The sequence below is a fragment of the Falco naumanni genome, chromosome 3 (assembly GCF_017639655.2).
Source record: "Falco naumanni isolate bFalNau1 chromosome 3, bFalNau1.pat, whole genome shotgun sequence".
Taxonomy (NCBI): Eukaryota; Metazoa; Chordata; class Aves; order Falconiformes; family Falconidae; genus Falco; species Falco naumanni.
Window position 1 is genome coordinate 71,772,583 of NC_054056.1, and position 19,206 is coordinate 71,791,788.

The 19,206-nt window shown below is 42.8% G+C and overlaps 1 protein-coding gene across 1 annotated transcript in view; it reads left to right on the plus strand.

The window, feature by feature from the left end:
• The first annotated feature begins 1,240 nt into the window (after window positions 1-1,240).
• The window catches only part of SNTG1 (syntrophin gamma 1), a 353,771-nt gene continuing 335,805 nt past the window's right edge, over window positions 1,241-19,206 (plus strand). Inside the window, exon 1 of the mRNA XM_040588489.1 lies at window positions 1,241-1,720. The gene's annotated coding sequence lies outside the window, so the exon portion shown is untranslated. The remainder of the gene's footprint in view (window positions 1,721-19,206) is intronic.

The following is a 19,206-nucleotide window of genomic DNA, read 5'->3' on the forward strand; positions in this document are numbered from 1 at the left end:
GCCCGCGCTGGCGGGTGGCAGCGAGGCCGCTCCGCACTCGCTGCGGGCCCGTCCGCCTCCGGCCCCGCCGCGGGAACGGCTGCTCCCCGCAGCCCGCGAGCAGGGGCGCGCTGCCGAGGGGCGGCTCCGTGTGCGGCGGCTCCGCGGGCGGCTGCCCCGGGCTCCTCTTTCTCCTTTCCCCCCGCGTTAATTCTCCTCCGCCCCCGCAGCCTTCGCGGAGGCGGGAGGGTGCCTGGCGGTCCCGGCTTGCGCGTATGCGGTGTGTGCATACATATATGTATGTGTGCTACATATACGGGCGTGCGTGTATGCCTCTCCGACCTGCTAGTTAACCTCTATCATTTCAGCGCAGCCCGACGGGGAGGGCGATGCTTGCGGGGTGATCTCCAGCGGGGCGCCGTGTGCTGCTGCGAGAGGCCCGGCCGTGCGGGGCGGGGGGAGGCCCCCGCAGGGCTTTAGGGAGGCGGGGGGGACACCCCACAGACCCCTCTGCTGCCTTTGTGCCCCCGCCTTGACCGAGGCAGCTGGGGAGAGCGGGGCTCCCTGTGCTGCGGTGCGGGGTAGGGGCCGCGGAGCCGTGGCCCGGTCTGGGGGCTGGGAGGCGGCGGGGAGCAGGTCGCGCCCGCACCGGCAGCGCCCCTGCCGCGACAAGCCCGCCTGGCCCAGCTGCAAAACCGGCACCGAATGCCTTCCCAGCGCGGGGCGATGTGTGCCCTCCCTGGCGGGCGGCCAGCCGGACCCAGGCACGCAGCCAGGAGGAACGTCAGCCGGGGAAGCTGAGCAGGAGCGGAGGCTCCCTGAGGCGGGAGGGGGCTGACAACTTTCCCGCCTGGGCGCGGGGTGCAGCCGCCACCGCGGCTCCTCAGGACCGGGGAGAGCTCCGCGAGCTCCGGGCGAGCGCGCCCCTGCGCGGCCTGGGGGCACACCGCCGCCCCCCGGCGGGCCGCCAGCTCCAGCGCCTCCAGCAGCGCCGAGGCCGGAGGCGCGCTGCCCCCGCCCGCCGGGGGTCGCCGGCCGCCGGGCGCGGTGTAAGGGCCCCGCTCCCCCGGCGGGCCCCGCCGAGGCTCCCGCTGCCCGCGTCAGGCGTCCCCCGGCGCGCCGCGGCGCCGCCCGCTCACACCGCTCCGCCGCGGGGGCCGGCCCGGGGGGAGGGCTGCGCGTCACCGGATCTCCTGGCGCCGGCGGCGGGGCGGTGTTACGGAGCGCCCCGGGAGCGGCGAGGGGGCGGGCGGGGGTCCCGGGCGGGGCGGGCATCGCCGCGGCTGGCTGCGGCCGCGGTGGCGCGCCGCCTCGCCTCGCCTCGCCTCCTCTCTCCTCGCCTGGCCGCTCGGCGCCGCGGAGGGGCGGCGCTGCCTCCCCGCACGCCCCCGCCCGGCGCCCCCGCTCCGTCTCCAGGAAGGGCGCGGGGAGCCCCACGCTCCCCCTCGGCGCGGCGGCGGAGTTTGAGCCGGTGGCGGCGGCTGGGTGCGATGCCGTGTTAGCCGGCTGGCAGCCCCCGAGGCAGCGCCGGCGGGAAGGGGCGCCAGTGGCCGGGGCTGTGGCTGGCACCATGGGCACCGGGCTGGGGGGTGCGGCGGCCGGGCTCCCTGCGCGTTCCGGCTGAGCCCGGAGATGTGCCGGCGCCCTGTGGAAGTATTTTGGAAATAGCGGTCCGAGGAGGACGGGCGGCACAGCGTCTCACCGGCTGGGAGGAGGTCGTCCGGCGGCGGTGTACCGGCAAGTAAGTGCTCCTCTGCCGCTCTCTTCGCTGCGTTACCTTCGGCTCGAGTGACTTTTATTTTGTGCAGCTGTTGGTCGCCTGCTCCCGGTTTGGAGGGAGGATGGTCGGCGGCGCCAGCGGCGGTTTTCAGGTGCGGAGGTGCGGGGGGTGGTGGCGGGGGCTGCAGGGGGCCCCGCTCCAACTCTGCCCGAGCCGGCCGCGGGGACGCGGCGCCCAGCCGGGGGGAGCGCGGCGTCCCGCTGCTCGCACTTCGGCCGCGGTGAGAGATGGTGCCTTCCTACAGCGTTAGGATAAAATGCCTTCTCCTTTGTGCTGAGCTGTAACTAAATTGCAGGAGTCTTAATTGCTGTCCATCTGCGCTTCTTGTAGGAGAGAGGCAGGGTGCGTGTTAACCCTTTTGGATTAAGGTAGTGAACCCAGAGTTTACGTTTGTGCCTTTAACTTTCTTGTGCCCTACCTGGTGAGTTTCTTTGAGGTGCTTTTGCCGTGACGATATGGTTTGCCCAGCCTTGTTTGTTTTGCTTACTTTTAGCCTGTGGATATTTATGACTGTACTTGACATTGCGATGCAACAAAAAGTTGACTGTGATTCACTTCAGTCTGTGGAGTACAGGTTGTAGGCAGGGGACTAGTTCTGCTCTCGGAGGAACTCTGCTTCAAAGGAGGAGGCCCATGGGGCTGTAATCTCTTGCTAAAAACTCAGAGAGCTCGGATCAGACCTGTCACACCGCAAAGAATGAATTCTCCAGTTCACCTTTCAGTGCTGATAGCGTGTTAGCCAAGAAGCCTTCCCATATCTATGAAACACCCGTCTCTGAAACTCAGGGGATAGAGATGTAAATTCTGGGCAGGTTTCAGAGAAGACAGAACTTCAGACAGTGTTTAATTAAGTTTGCTTTTATTGATTTCCTTGGTGTGCTCTGTATGAGCCTGAAAACGACAATCTTTTACAGTGACCTTGATGTGCATTCTGTTCTAACATGAAAGCAGCGCAGAATAAAAGCATTTACACAGATTTATAACCAAGCTCTGACATTTCACTAAGAGCTCAGCCAGTTCCAGTGAACGTGGTAGTTTCAGCAGAGGCACTGGGCATGGTATGTGTGTAGGAAATAAGTTGGGGAAGTAACTTGCTAATGGTGCTGGAAGTTGCAGTGTTGGAGGCATATGCTCCTGCAGAAGTGTCACAGTGTGTGAAATGTTTATTGAGTTGTGGATATTTCGTTTTCTGATGACAGAGATCTGTCACGAAAGGGGTGTTTGGGTGTGCGTGGCGGTCTCAGCTTCCCAGGTTAATATACTTTGATTTGTCAGTAGCAAGGGATATTTTTTATGCACTGAAATACACATTTTTGCGTAGGGGCAATAATGACATAGTAAGATCAAAAGATGTTGGGATGTCAGTGTGGTGAACATGTAACTAACTCAAGTTTATAGCAGAAAGATAAAGTAAGCCTTTCCCATAATGGTGGATAGAGATCACTGTGGGTAACTGGCTGAGGGGAGTGTCATTTGTTTCAGTGCAGTTTATGGGGAGTGTTCCTGTGGTTCATATTTCTGACTCCCTGAAGATACTGTGAAAGACAATTAGAATAACTGTTACTAGACTGTGGGACCCAAACCTATCCATTACTTAAAACACTCAGCTGCTTCTGTGTCATATCAAAAAAGGACAGTTTTTAGCAAAGTCTGCCTGTGGTTTTACTGTAGTAATTCCTTCCTCTGTTGCAGAGTGGCAGGCTTTCACTAGGCATGTGCAATGGAGATCATAAAACACTGAAGCATGCACTGATCGGGAATTCTTTTGGGCTATATATTACATCCAGGGTTCCACAATTAGCATAAATAACTGCTTACACCTGATAATATAAATAAATGGGTTTTAAAAATTGTATTAGCTTTGTCACTTCTGATACGCGTTACAGAGCCCTTTTCTTCCCTTTCTTTTTAGTCTTGCAAACTAATCTAATGCTATACTTGCTCTTTGCCTGGAGAGGAAGAAAACATAATTTAATGATGTATCATTTGGCTTTTGCAGTGTCTTGTCCCCTAGCTATGAGATAATCTAATGAAGGTCCCCATCACTGAATTAAAGAACATGGTGCTCTAGACTTTCACTTACAGCCAGGTTTTCACTCTGTTACGTGGCCAAAGAACCGATTTTTCACCCGGTCTGATAGAAAAGAGGAAACACTTTTTTTTCTCTTTCTCCTGTTAGAAGCTTGAAAAGAAAGGGGGAGGTAAGACCTGAGGTGTTTAAGGATATAATTATAAACAATGACTTTTAAGATATTAATCAAGACCCTTTATCTTCATATATTTTCTTTATCTTTTACTTGGTACTTGTCAGAAAGGCTTTCTGTGTATTTATATTTCAGTTTAGAATGTGTGTAGTTCTTACATTTAAAAATTCAGGAGTGGCCGTCATACAGTAAGGCTACTCTGGTATCCTTCTTAATGTTCTGTATCCCAGATTGCCTGTATCTTTTGAATTGGAGATTTCCAAAGTACAGTATATTCAACTTTATAGTATGCATTTTTATTTTAATACTATGCAAATCTCTTTAATAGAGAAGATTTTGACTTGAGTCAGAAACTTCAGGGCAAGCACAGAGATTACTTTTCTTTCCTGATTCTTTTCATGTTTGCTCAGACATGCTGTTTGGCTTGTCAGGCATAACTTTCATGAACTGACAGAAAGACCTGTAAGCAAAACTAAACATATCAGCAGTTAAGCATGGTTTTTCTAGTCAGTCCAACACAATTGAGTTGCGTTTTCCTAAACTGAATATTAAAACAACCAAACAAAGAAATGAACAAGACCTTGTAGTCAGCCCTCAGTTCTTCCCTCTCAAGTGCTCAGGTAAGTACCATTTCTTCATGCTTGTAATTTAGTGGTCCTTGTGCCTGAGCTACTAGGAAAACTGTGATACTGTCACAGTATTTCTAAGTGCTAGTCATTGCTAGGTCTGCTTTCATGCATTGTTAAAAAGGTAAGGAATTGCAGTGAATGATAGGAAATGTCAAGTGGATTTAATGTGTAGTCTTTCTTGGCTCTTCTCATGGCTGTGCTTTCAGTTCAGGTTTCTGGGGATAGGACTGAATGTGGGTGGGTTGAATTTCAATTTGGGTCTGCTGCATCAACATTTACCTCTGGCAATATGCTGTGACATTGGCTCAGCATGATTACACAGTTGACCTTCTGTATTTGCCCTGAGTTTTACCTACCAGAAGTGGAAGAGCCAGAAAGGCTTACTGTTGTTGTGGCCAGCCTAAATTTTCTGCATTCATGTTGCAGATCACAGGAAGGTGAGAAAGCACTCGTTAGGAAAAAAAAAAACAAACAAACAACCCCCCCCCAAACCACTAAACCCCGCCACAAAACAGATCACGCTTGAAAGATAAGCTCTGATCAACACCAGGAAATGCAGTGGAGAGACAGCCAGTGAAATTCACAGATATATTTAATTATCTAAGGCAGATATTATTGCCCATCTTGAGAGACTGAGTTAGTAGGTGATGTTTCTACTCCTTATGAAGAAGCTGAGCTACGTGATATGGAAACAAAGCTTTTTTCCACTGCGCGCTTCAAATGTGGCTGTCACTGTTGTTTGGGACTCTGGGCCTTAGCTTCAGTAATTAGCTTGAGTCGGCCAAAAGAGGTGGAACGCTCAGTTGTGTGATGAGTCTGGTGGTGCAGGGGCCAAGGGCTGGGTTGCTTTCTGGGGACTTGTTCTCTTCAATTTATTAAAGTAATGAGTAGAGGGAAACTCATCAAGAAGAGTGCTTGGGATGAGATTAATTTAATTACTTCTTCTCCAGTTTATATTGGGTAGTCTTGGACAAAAGTTCTTCACTGTGATACTGATGTGAAAGTAACAGCAGCTTGGAGTTAAATATGTGTAATTGTTCTAAAAGATGGAGTTGGAGTTTTCATGCAAGGCCAAAACATGGACAGATGATACTGCTGGAGAAGGTTTGTGCTGCCACTCAGGTATTCAGAATGACTTTAATAGTAAAATGTGGATGGATGCCAGGAACTGAACAGGCTGAACACAGTCGTGCCCCGAGGGTGGAAGTGAATGTTCCTGGAATGGAACAAGCCCTGGAGTAGAGCAAAAGTCCCACACTGCTGCTCGCAGGGTGCTTTTCAACAGCCATTGAAATTCCTGCGTGAGATGTGGTTGAGCTAAAGGCACTGATGTTTCACTGCTTTAATACTGGCACTGGTACTGAGTCTGTGAAAGAATTCATGGCTGCAGAGGTGCAATTGTTGGCTCAATGGATTATTCTGCAAAGAATTATCATCTAGATCTCATCTCAAGAGTGTTGGATTTTTCATTTTTTTCCTATGAAGTATTTGTTACTTGCTGTTAGATTTGGGTGTTCCTTCCCTGGTCTGGTGAGATTTTGGTTCAAACGTGTGCTTTTAAAGCTGATGGCGTCAAGCACTTCTGAAGTGTTCCTTGCTTAGAGCCTCTGAGATAATGTTACCAGAGGAGGAACAGTTTATTCACGGCATTGCTCTAAAGTTTGGGTTTATTGTAATTTTTGTTCATCCTCAATGTTTTTTTTTTTTTTCCAAATACTGGACAGTGTACTGCATTTCTTGTTGAAGACGTTACAAGTGACTTTTTAAGTAAAGTTTGTATTGCTTTTGTCAAATTATTTATATTGATTTATATTTAACTGTGAGAAAAGGCAGTTAGAATAAAACAAAATACGTTTTTCCCTCCACCTGTTGTATTATATTTATTTAAAAGAATACGGCTATCCATAAAGAAGTAAGAATGGGAGTGCTATTGATGACATTCTTCCCCCCCCCCCCTTTCTGTCAGAAACTAAAGGGAATTTGAAATCGTCCTGTATAGATGACAGTCTGACAAGTGATAGTAATCCTACCCTCTGACTTTCTTAGTGTAAAGACAGTTTTGCTATTTTTATTTAGTTTAGTGTAAAGAATGTCAATGATTTCAACAGGTATATTCTAAGACCTTGGAAATATTTTCAAAATGTTATATTCATAGATAATATAGTTGTTAATATTTGCCTTACTGTAAAGCATTGATTCTTAATTACAGGATTGTTTCAGCAATTCTTTTTATGAAATGCTTTACTGTTTCTAAATATATCTTCATTCAGAAAAATTATGTGAGACAGCTTTTTCTAGTCGCTCTACATAGCAAAGTATTTTGATTGACTATTTTAACAGTTGTGAAGAATGAACTGTATGTTTCAGCTTCTGCAACACAAATGGGCATTGATTTTCTTTGGCTTGCTTGTGACCCCTATAGAAGTAAATCCATTAGAATTAGGCTTGTAAAAGAACTCTCTGCTCTCTCTCTCCTGTGATTTTATATATATTATAATCAGCTTTTGAGAATTAATCTGTGCTAATCAGATTTTTTCAAGTGAAAAAGGAGGGGAAAATCATCAGCTCTACAGTTGTCTTGCAGCTCTAGGTTTCATCACACACAGCTGTCTGCCTGTATCCATTTCTGGTTAGTATCACAGCTGTATGTGCCTGAATGCAACAGAATTCACAAACGCTTCCTCACACAACTGTTTTAGTCAGTTATTTAATGAAAAACATTTTTATGGCAATGTAAGGGTTTGGTACATGCAGAGCAGTTGTTGTCATGCAAGAAAACAACACTGACGCTTGTGTTCAGCTCTTCACTGAAGAAGACAGGTTTTGAGTAAAAATCAGCATCAGATTGTCTGTCTCTGTGGGATTTAACATTTGGAGTGCTTTCATTCTCATTCTGTGGGTTATGTGGTTTGCTTTTTTATGAAATAACTTTATGAACACAGAACATAATATATAATAAAAAGTAGTCTTTTCAAAATCAGCGTTAGGCTTTAATAACATGGAGGGATGGATGTGAAAGCAAAGCGGGGTTACCATTCTGAGGAGCGGTTAACACGTTATGAATGGAGCATGACTGGCCTCTGCCAGGGGTGCACTTAGGGACAGGGCTCCCTGTCCGCAAACTAAGCAACTCTATTAACGTAGAGCGCAAAAATAACTATTCTGTTGCTTTTTCAGCTGAAGTAACTTCTCTGTCAGATACAGTGACATTTGTGAAGAAATTTTACTGGAGGAAGCCTACTGTAATTGTGCTAGATATTTCCAAGCAAAATATATAGAAATCATGACAGCATCTGATGATGATCACCTCTGGCTTTTCTTTAGCTTGATGAGATTAGGAAGGACCACCCTGGAAAATTGAATGTACAAGTGGAGAATTTCTTTCTACACCATGTCATTACACTTTTCAGCTAGTTAATTTTTAAGCTCTGTAGTAATGTTTCATCATATGCTTCTTTTCACAACTGTTTTATGCAGTTGAGAGGTTGTCTGAGCTGTTTTCTTGGGATGTCTTAATTAAAATTACTTAAAGTTCAGTTTATTAATCAGTTTTATACAGCAGTTTTCATTTTCACTACATTTAATAACCTATTTAATCTACTAAGAAGGAGCTGATCTTACTGATCAATGATTATACATTCTTTCTGTTGTATTATTATCCATGTTCTCAATGCTATTTATCATTGCAACGTTTTCTTGTTATTTAAATAAACCCACCAAAATCTTCCTATTTTCAGATGGACTATATAAGTATTCATTGCATGCACTGATTAATAGAGAAATCCAGTCATTAACAGTTATTTGATATTGCCATTTATCGCTATGCATCTGCACAACAGGCCTTTTCATGTGCCTCTTATTGTCTCTTTTTTAACTTCTTCATGATATTACAATACTTCTTACTGAAATGAAAAATCTCAAGGTTATTCTCAAGTATAGTTTTCCACATGTAGTACATTTGAATCCAATTGATTGCTTTCTCAAGTCTGAAATGCTGTAGTTTTCTGTGCTCTGCTTCTGTGTGTCTATAGTCAGCTCTTTATTGAGATTAGTATATTATTCATTATATACTCTGTGCTTACAGGACTGAGTCCGTGACTTCCCCTTTTTGAAATCAGACTTGATTTTTACGTTTAGTTAACTCTTTGCTATTATATATTAGCTACAGTTGCCAAACTACAGAAAAAAACATGCTTTTTTGTGAGAAAGCATTTTGGAAAATGGAAAAAGAAAATATTTGAGGACAAGTTCCCTTCTGGCAAATTACCAGATCATCATTCAGCATCTACTGAAATTAACTGGACCTTTTTTGTTAAGTTCATACATTATATATGCACCCTTTTTTTTTCAGTGTTGGACAAGATTACTTAGATATTATTACTTCTAGTTATATTTTCAGATTTCAGTCCTGAACTAGCTCATTTTTGCCTAAAAGTGATAATTTGGCATGATACAATGTTACTGTTTTCTTCAAGGAAATAAAGGATTGAGGATATACTTTGACTATGTAGAGAATTATATTTAGGGCATAGACTATTACACTGTAGACCTAACTGAGTCATGTTTGGGGAGCAGAAAGCCTGCTTGGTCCAATCGGTTACCCTGCCATGGAATCACAGAACCATAGAATAGTTTGGGTTGGAAGGGACATTAAAGACCATCTAGTTCCAAACCCACCCCTACCGCCCCACCCTTCCCCCTTGCCATGGCAGGGACACCTTCCACTAGACCAGGTTGCTCAAAGCCCCATCCAGCCTGGCCCTGAACACTTCCAGGGATGGGGCATCCACAGCTTCTCTGGGAAACCTGTTCCAGTGCCTCACCACCCTCACAGTAAAGATTATTTGCCTGGGTATCTAACATACATCTACTCTCTTTCAGTGTAAAACCATTACCCCTTGTCCTATCACTACACTCCCTGATAAAGACTCCTTCCCCATCTTTCCTGTAGGCCCCCTTTAGGTACTGGAAGATCACTATAAGGTGTCGCTGGAGCCTTCTCTCCTCTAGGTTAAACAACCCCAACTCTTTCAGCCTGTCCTCACAGAGGAGGTGCTCCAGCCCCCTGATCATTCTTGTGGCCCTCCTCTGGACCCGCTTCAACAGGTCCATGTGTTTCTTGTACTGGGGACTCCAGAGCTGGAGACAGTATTCCAGGTGAGGTCTCATGAGAGCTGAGTAGAGGGGGAGAATCACCTCCTTTTACCTGCTGGTCGTGCTTGTTTTGATGCAACCCAGGATATGGTTGGCTTTCTGAGTTGTGAGCATACATTGCTGACTCATATTCAGTTTTTCATCCACCAGTATCCCCAAGTCCTTCTCTGCAGGGCTGCTCTGAATCCAGTCATTGTCCAGCCTGTATTCAAGTTTGGGATTGCCCTGACCCACCTGTAGGCCCCTGCACTTGGCCTTGTTGAATTTAATGAGATTCACACTTAACTGAATATTTTCTCTAAAAAAGCTGATAATGTGCCAGAGATCATGATCTTAAAATAACTGCTGTATGACTACTGCTTTTTACCATAAGTAAGATGGGGAGTTCTGCAAAGAAGGAATGATACTAACATGTGGATTGGTTGATATCTCTGGTTAAGGAAAAAGTGTGTTATACAGGGAGAGAGAGGTATTCCTCAAATTCTTGTTAGACAGGTAAAGCAAGTTTGGGGGTGATGGTAAAACAAAGTGTTTTGAATATCAGAGGTTTGATCCTTGAACAAATGCTGTGTTAAAATGATGACTCCCATCCAGTGTGACTGAATGGCCAGCACTGGGGGAACCCATCCAGTTCTGAGAGGGTCATCAGGCAAGGGACCTGAATCTCTTCCCTCAGCCTCCAGACTTCGCAGCTGAAATGTTTGGAAGAAAGTATGGGATGTCAGTATTGGAACAGTGGAGAAGGACTCTTGCGGCATTTTTTGTTAGCTCTTGTTCTTAGTCTTGTGAAACCAGTAGATTCAAGACAGCCTGTTTTTGTGTAGGTAGTGAATCAGGGGGATCTGGACAAGGTCCTGTAAAGCTAGGAGAATGGATTTAAGGAATTTGCAGGCTTGTACAGCTTCCTGCTAAGCTCCTGACACCCAGTGATGTTCAGGATTGCATGATGCTGTGTTTTAGGAGAAAAGTTTTTCTCCGGTCAATACAGACCAACACTTTTGCAGGAGGCAGTCCTCATAATATGGCACCTGCTTCATCACCTTACGTGATTTTCTAACAAACTTTTCTTACAAGAGTGTTTGCTACAGTTGATGCAAACACGAATGCCTTTTGATGGTTTTATTCTGTGTTCAGTTTCAGGAGATGTTTATATTCTTAAACATTATGAAGAAATGAGATGCCTGCCTATTCTAAAAAACTGTACCAGAGAAGAATCACCTAAGTTTTCTACTGGGTAGCAGCAGGGAGAGATTAAGACCTGATCTGAAGTACTGTGTGAGAAATATGTACAGACTTAGTGTGCTTTCTAGTACTGAAAGGGTAAGTTACAATAACTTGTCACAAACAATCACAGTCAGGAACCTGCATGTGCAGGTGAACATACCTATATGTGCTTTTGTAGGAGAAGATGCGGTTCAGCTGCTGACCTTAGACAACATAATTCTTTGTGCAGAGAGAGACAGCACCTTTAACAGCAATTCCTCACCCTAGCTGTGCATACCATGGCAGAGCCAGGAGGTATTCTCTGAATCTCAATAGTGAAACTGTAAAGAAACCTGTAAATATACTTTCCATACTTCTTTTTTAAAGGAATTAGTTTCAATAAAGCTTTTCTTATGTCAGTGAAATGTTTATGAAGTAGAGCAGAACCTTGTAATGGCATACAGTGGTTTATGAAGAGCATTATTAATGACCATTCAGCAGATAGTATGACAAACTCTTTAAGTGTTAAAAGATGCAGATATAATGTTCATACACATCAGCTGTTCATTAGAGAGAATGATAGTAGGTGTTTAAGGATACTGATAGGGAACTCTGCTGTTTTCACTCTGGATTTTTTTTTTTTCTACCTTTTACTCTCAGGAGCATAGAATGACATAAAAATGACATAGTTACTGCATGGTAGTACTGACCACTATATGTATAAAGCAGTATGCCTTCTATACATCTCTTTGATGGCCACAGGACTGGAAGCCTGAAATCACCAGTAGCTGGGGTTCTGAACATCTAAATAGACTGTTTGAAAGAAGGCAGAAAAATACAGTGGGTTTGCTTTTGTGTTCTTTATGCCGTGATAGATAAAGAATATTTACGACCTTTGAAAAAAGGAAAAGGTGAATAGCTGCATTTCTAGACAAAGCAGAGAGAGAACTGCATGAAAGACAGAAGCAATGTGTTCAATGAGAGAGCTGCTGTTTATGTTCTTGAGGGGAAAGCTGTGCTTCCCAAGACTGTAATTGTTCAGTAATGTTCAGAATTGTGTCTTTGAAATATGGACCTGCTAGTCATGCAGAAAAGTTCTGCCAGAAGCACGTTCCCTGTTCCTATGAGAAATGTCTGGGAAAGATTGCATCTGTGTCATTGCTCTCCAAAAGTCCCATTAAGTTTCCTGTATTTAAAGCAGGACCTCATGCATGGTTGCACCCTTAGATGGACCACTGACTTCTGCAGGTCTGTTTGGGGATGTAGTTGAGATGCTCTGGTTCTTCTGGTGATCTGAGATTGGCCTTTTAGTGCACAAGAAGCAAAATCGAAATTGGTGAGATCCTCAGGCTGTCTCATGTTTGAAGAGATGTAAAAGTGGCTTCATCAAGATTTCTTTTCCTTTTTGCTCTGCAATGTATGTATATACATGTATTTCTGGCTCAAGATGAATGTTGCGAGAAATTGGGCTTCTTAACATACCTGTTCTTATAATAGACTCTAGAGTGCTCAGACGTCTGTGGAAACTAAGCCAAGTTATGGACCTCACTTCACAATTCTAATTTCCTTAGGAAAATTGTCTGGGCACCTTCCTTTCCAGCAAGTAGAGCTGGAACAAATAGCTGGAACCACCTCTAAAGGCCACTGTAAAAGTATAAAATTAAGATTGTGAGCTTTCTAAACACTAATTGTTCTTCAGAGAATGTAGATGAGGAGGAGGCTGCTTTCATGGATGAAGTGTCAATATTACTTCAGTTACAAAGCGATACACAAGATTAACTTACATTCCTCGTTTTATGACAGTAGAATTATCTTTTCTGGATGGCAAGAATTTTAGATCTTCCTACATATAGAATCTCTCTCTGCAGGCATTTAAGGTGCTGAATAAATCTCTGCACAAAAGCTCACAAAAAACATGCAATACTTTGAAGTTTTGCAATTACAGCTAAATGTCACTTTCTGCAGGTTTATGGGATGTTAATAGCTGGAGATGCTACTGCAGGGAAGGCTAGCCCTTTATTTTTAAAAATACACATCTGTAGTAGTAACCTGTATTTATGAGTGTATAAACTGGCCTGCTGTGTGTTCAAAACCTATGGTTTTGCCCCAAACACACATATGTTTGTTCACCAAAGCTTTTTGTTAGCTTAAAAGGAAGGTTTAAATACATAAATAACATCTTTTCCTTGAAAGATGTTTTTTTAACACCATCCATCTGAAATATACTCTTGTACTTAGAAATTATGAGAAACGACCTGAAAATATGCTTTGAAGTACCACAGAGCAATGCTAAACATCAAAATTATGGTTGTTTACACAAGTCAATTGTTTTCACAACACTGGGGCACATGTGGGATGCAGTTTGGGGCCAGACTGGCCCTTTAGAGTTTTAGACTATGCAGGCAAATCCAGCATAGTGGGTGCATATGCAAGATGCCCTGAATTGGGAGTAACTGTATATACTAAAACCACCAACCTATGCAGCCTTTGATTTAGGATGAGAGTCCCTCTAGAATCTGCAAGTCAAGCCTCCAGAGTGATGTTTAAAAGTCTATAATAAAGGGAAGTAAAAATCAATAAAGATGCAATTTATAAATATAGTTGTTATTTATAAAGATAATGTGGTGCATTACATGCAGCAGGTATCTGAAGTGAAGGATACTGCTGCTCATAGTCGGAAGGATCCTCAGTCCTGTAGCTGCTGGAATGGAGACACTGTGTGTAGTTCTCTGTATAGAGAAGTGGGTCTTAGGATGATCCTCATGGCAGTTGTACTGCTGATTTCCCTAGCAGCCTGCATGTGCTTGCTTTGAGCATGGTGCTGGTGTTTTGTAAGAGCATGACAGGCACAATGTGTGACTGAATCAGATCTGTCTTCCTCGACCACGGAGAGGATGATCTTCCACCGCAAGCTTAGCTTTCATCAGTCTGGGAAGTCTTTGATTTACTGAAATATGCAAGGAAGCTTCTAAAGTGCGAAATGATTTATGTATATGATGGTTCCTTCTGTGTGAGTAGCTACCTGGTGTCTGGAGCCTTGCTGGAGTGCTCCTGTTAAAAAGAAGATAGAAGATGCTTATCATAGGTTGCTGCAGTGGCACCCTTTTTCTTTACAAAGATTGGACATAATATTTCTGTTACAGGTCAGTGAACATGCTGCTGATAGTTGCTTGTGGCAAAACCCAATTTTTTGGGTAAGTGTTCTGTTCCACAAAGCTTGGGCTGTTTCTTCTCACTACCATGGCTGACACGATGTCTCTTCCAGTCTCCCATTTTGCTTGTTGTGGCCCATCAAGCCTTTAACTCCTGTGTTTGCAGTCACTCAGCACCAGGAGGGCCATGCATTAGTGGCCATCTTCTTGGGTGGTAGCTTACAGGAGAGCGCACGATTAGTTGTGGTCATTTATGAGATTCATAGTTCTAGGACTTACTTGCTCAAAACCATGAGATCTGCAGCATAATAATCCTATATTGGCATGATACGATGATATAAAAGCATGTTGATACAATGATATAAAAGTATGTAATTGAAAGAAGAAATGGTAAGTGGAGAACGTTTCTTTGTTGTTCAGGCGTACAGCAGTGATCATAGATGTTGCCTCTGAGGTACAAGGTGCTACCAGAAGTAAAAGTGACTTGAGTTACAAAGGCTGTTATCAACTAATTTGTAAAACTTTAGGTGTAACGTTTGTTTCTATTTCTGGTTACTGGTATGCATATACAGATAATATATTTCTCTTAAATTGCTGTAGCGTTTAATTTTTGCTTTTCAAATAACTTTTCCCTGAAGGGATGACAAAATTGGTAATTTGAGTGCAGCTCATTCTGATATTTTTGAGGATGGTCCCTAGTCTGAGATTCACATACATGATTCCCTCACCCCCACCCCCCGGTATTTGTTATGTCCTTTACAGACTTACCATTTGACAGCGCATGTTTCTAACATAAGTGTGTGTATACATGTGTTTGTAATAGATAAATGTCTATATATGTGTGTTAAATATGATACAGTAAATGCTTGCCAGTCTTGATAGCCCTGAAATTTGGAAATCTATAATAAAAACATCTTTGGTCATGACAGTGGTCACATTATGTGGCTGGATGCTCTTGTGGCTTCTTTTACATCTACATAAAGTACACGGTAGCCTGTGCTTGTACAGGGCTTGACACTCTTTCATAGAATCATTTTAGGTTAGAAAAGACTTAAGATCATCAAGTCCTACTGTTAACCTGGGAGGGACTGCCATGTCCACCACTAAATCGTCTTTCTCACGCTGTGTACTCTCCTGAAATCTATTCAGAATCACAAGTGAGGATCATCTTCCTGGCCTGTTAAATCTCCTCTTTATATGCCTCTGCTGGTTCCTCCTCCCTCACATCAAGCTGAAGCTCTCTATTTTCAAGGGTTTCACTTAGTAAATCAGAGCATTAGGTGCTGTATTTAGCAGCTTACTGAGGTTTTTGTTCTTACCACCAGTCCACCACTATCTGAATTCCCAGTTCTGTCCCTTGAAATTTCCATAATACGTATTTTTCTGTCCCATATGAAAGTACAAATGATGTACTTGAAAATCTGCTTTTATAAGGCCTCAGTTGTCATTTTACCTTCCACTAGGATACTTACAGATAGTTTCCATCTGAAACTGATTTCAAGGCTAAACAAGGTTTTTTCAGTGGTTTATTTTGAATAGTTTTATATGAACAGTGTTATATAATTCAGTGAGATCTTAATGCCCAATTTTTGAGTAGCTGAAATTTTGCCTTTTTTTTTTTTTCATTTTTGTCCTGCTAATCCAATAATAGACTTTGCTTAATGTACTGTTGTGTATTAAAACATCCTGGCATAGAGCATGAAAACAGTGTTTCTTGTCTCAATAACTACACTTGACTATTTAATTTAAAACTATTTAATATACATTTATTCAGTGAAATTGCAGATGCTTGATGTGAATGTTTTCAGACATCTGCCTTTAGGCAGTACATACCAGACAAGGGCAGATTACCTAGCAGTTTACTTTCAGCTTGATAAAACATCCCTGTTTTGTTTATGGATGAGTCTGCAGCATTTGCTGGCAGTTGTGGCAATTGTTGGTGTTAGATTCCTTGGACTTAAACTGGTTTTCATTTGTTCAGCAACAGAAAACTCAGTGTCAAGAGCTTAGTTTAAAAATACAGGAAAAGGACTTAAGCATAAACAGCTTGATCAAGTGAAATGACACGTATCAGGCTGAACGAACAGTGAATTAAAAAAAAAAAGCAACAGTGAATTAGTGAAGAGACATTTTACTCTTGAATCCAGACTGTGAAGTTGTGAAGTGTGGGGAGATCCAAAAAGAAGACGTGGATCCTGGTGTGTCCTGCACTGTCTCCTGCCCGAGTCCCGTTCAGGCTCAAGACATGAGGGGGAGGGCACTGAGCACTCAGGTCCAACGGTGCTGGATGGCTGCAAAGCTGACCTGCCTCCTCCCTTTGAAAACATCTCATTGTTTTTGTTATACTGCGTGCTCTCTTCTTCAGACTTTGTAGTCCAAAAATAATGTAGCAAATGAGCATGCTGTTGGAAGAAAGGAGTGGTGAACCCCTCTTAAATACAGTGAACCCGGGCTGGGAGGTGGGTTAATGGGTGGGCTTTGTAGGCTGATCAGAGGCTTTGTGAACAACTGATAGTTAAACTGGTCTATTATGACTTTTTTCAAATTGTCTTGTCTATAATTTAGTGGTATTTTATCCCAGACTTTTCTGTGCCTAATAGTTTTTGTTTTTGAAGTTTAAGAACATTTCAAAACTGTAAGGTTTAACTTAAACCTACTTAGTTCGGCAGTGTTAAGTGTACGGCATAGAGCAGTGTCTCAGCAGTGAAATGGAACTTCTGAATTGGATTTACTCTGATCACCACATAGACTTGAGCAAGGCACATAAATTTCTTTTGGCTCGTTGATCCCATTTAGCTTAAATTCATACTTCGTGGACACACGGGTTAGTACTTTGAGACTTCATTAATGAATGGTTAAAGAAAGGTTTCTTTCCAGTAGTTAGAGATAGTGGACAGATACAGAGTGATAGGTATTGATTTACATGCGGTTTTGGTTTCTCAAAGGATTTTGCATGATGCTGTAGCAAATTTCTGATTACTTGAAGTCATTGATTTCTCTGATGTCTTATTACCTTTTGGAAGAACATTACACAAACCTGCAAAAATTTTTGATTTGTTGTAGGGGCATTTAAAATGGATTTGTCAAAATAAATTCTTGACATAAATTAAATTTGATATGAAGTCATCTTTGCTCATTTTCCAGTCTCTGTCTTAATTGATACATTGTAAAGAGGAACATTTGGAGGTCTTAGAATTCATGTACTGTAATAAGCACTTGGAGGAATCTGTCTGCAAGCATTTTGTCTGAATAGAGCTGTAACGGCTAAAGAAATTTATTATTTTTCTACTACAGCACTGTAAAAGCAGAAAGTGGACTGTTATTTAAAGAGCTGTAAATTCCCAAAATAAATTGTATTTTGTTTGTAATTAAACAAACAGCTGAACATATGGGATAGTAACCTGTGCTGCTTCTTAAGTTCTGACTTAAAAAAACATATCTTTTTCTTACATTAGTATTTAGTTTCAAAATTGGTATAATTCCATAGGCAAATCTGAATCTGGATATGATATGGTGTTACATTTTTCCTGTTATGATAAAGAATTAAAATAGAACTGTAATATAAGGGTAATTTGAATGGAAGTGCAAAGACAGCATAGGACGAAGCCAGCTAGAAAACACTGTCAAACCAACTATGAACACTTGCTTCAACCTTGCTGTAGGCAGAGGTATGCTGGTACAGGTCTCTGGCTTTAGCAATGGCCAACATCATGCATCCTTGTGTAGCATAAACTCTTGAATTCCTGCTTTGCTATGATTTACAGCTGTAGGTGTTTAGGTTTTCTTTAGCTGAAGCTTAAGATTTTCAGGGAATGATGCTAGTTTACAGAAATGAAATGGACATTAACAGGAATCAGATGCTTTGATAAGAAACCAGAAAGGGGGTTAGAATGACTTCACCATCTTAAAAAATATTCATGTTCTGGCAAGGCCTCTAATATATTAGGTGTGTGCATGTAGAATTGATTACAGTTACTGTGTAAATAGTGTAGTAGTAACGGTGTAAGAGAGTCATCCCCTTAAAAAAAAGAAAGAGCCAGCCATCACGATGCCATCTGTCCCTCAGCATCTTGTCAGTGACTCATTCTGTAGGGCAAATCAGCAAGCAGCTGTATTAGTTGCTGGTGTGAGACATTAGACCACTTACAACTTAAGTTTTGCTCTCCTTGCAAACAATATATGCTCATTAGCAAAGATTTCTAGTGGCATTGCCTTCCTCTTCCGCAGCTGTCTTGTTATCATAAGGCAACAACTGTAGTTGATACTCAGACTGCCTCACCATTCAGGCCATGCTTTGCTTAATAAAAAGTTATGTTTCAATACAGTATTTTGGCATAGCATTGGGGATTGCAAAATGTTTTCTCTTCAAATGGGATAATCCACTGTGTCTTGCATGTATTACATTTATGTAAATAGCTCTGTGGTCCCACCACTGTCGGACCTTGGTTCCTTCACAGTAGTTGGTAATTCTGCAAGCAGTACTTTCATTTGTCTTTATTCTGAGGTGGTAGGTTATCTATCAAGAATAAAAGCTTACATCCCTGGTGGATGGTTAATTGCTAGTAGGATTAATAATGGAGACTCTGTGTTATCTAGCTATGTGTTTGCACAAAACCTTTAGGAACGCTTATTGTCAGTACCACACCCTCCATGACACATTTTGCTGAAACTGAGTATGCGGAAGAGACTACAGACTCATAAAGGCTTTTGGAGATGTTCAGAAATGCAGGTATTTCTCACCCGTTCACCTTTGTGTGGGCATATACATACAGCATTATAACACAAACTTCATTTTCTTGGGTGATCAAATTAAAAAATAATGACAATAATGCCAACATGTCCTTTGGTTTTATGTTTCTCTCTGGATATTTTGCATACTATGTGATATTTCATAGAGTAGAACAATTGTGTATTTATAGAAAATGTATTCTGAGTCCTAGTTAAAGCTTCTTGTGGCCAGTTTGGTAATTATGATACAACTGGGGAATGCAGTTCATTAACATAGTTGGGGATATGAGACATAGGCTTCCATTAATTTGTCTGAGTACTTTTTAAATTATGGCTGAGGGACTGTGGAATTTACTTCCCTGTTCAACAAATGGGCT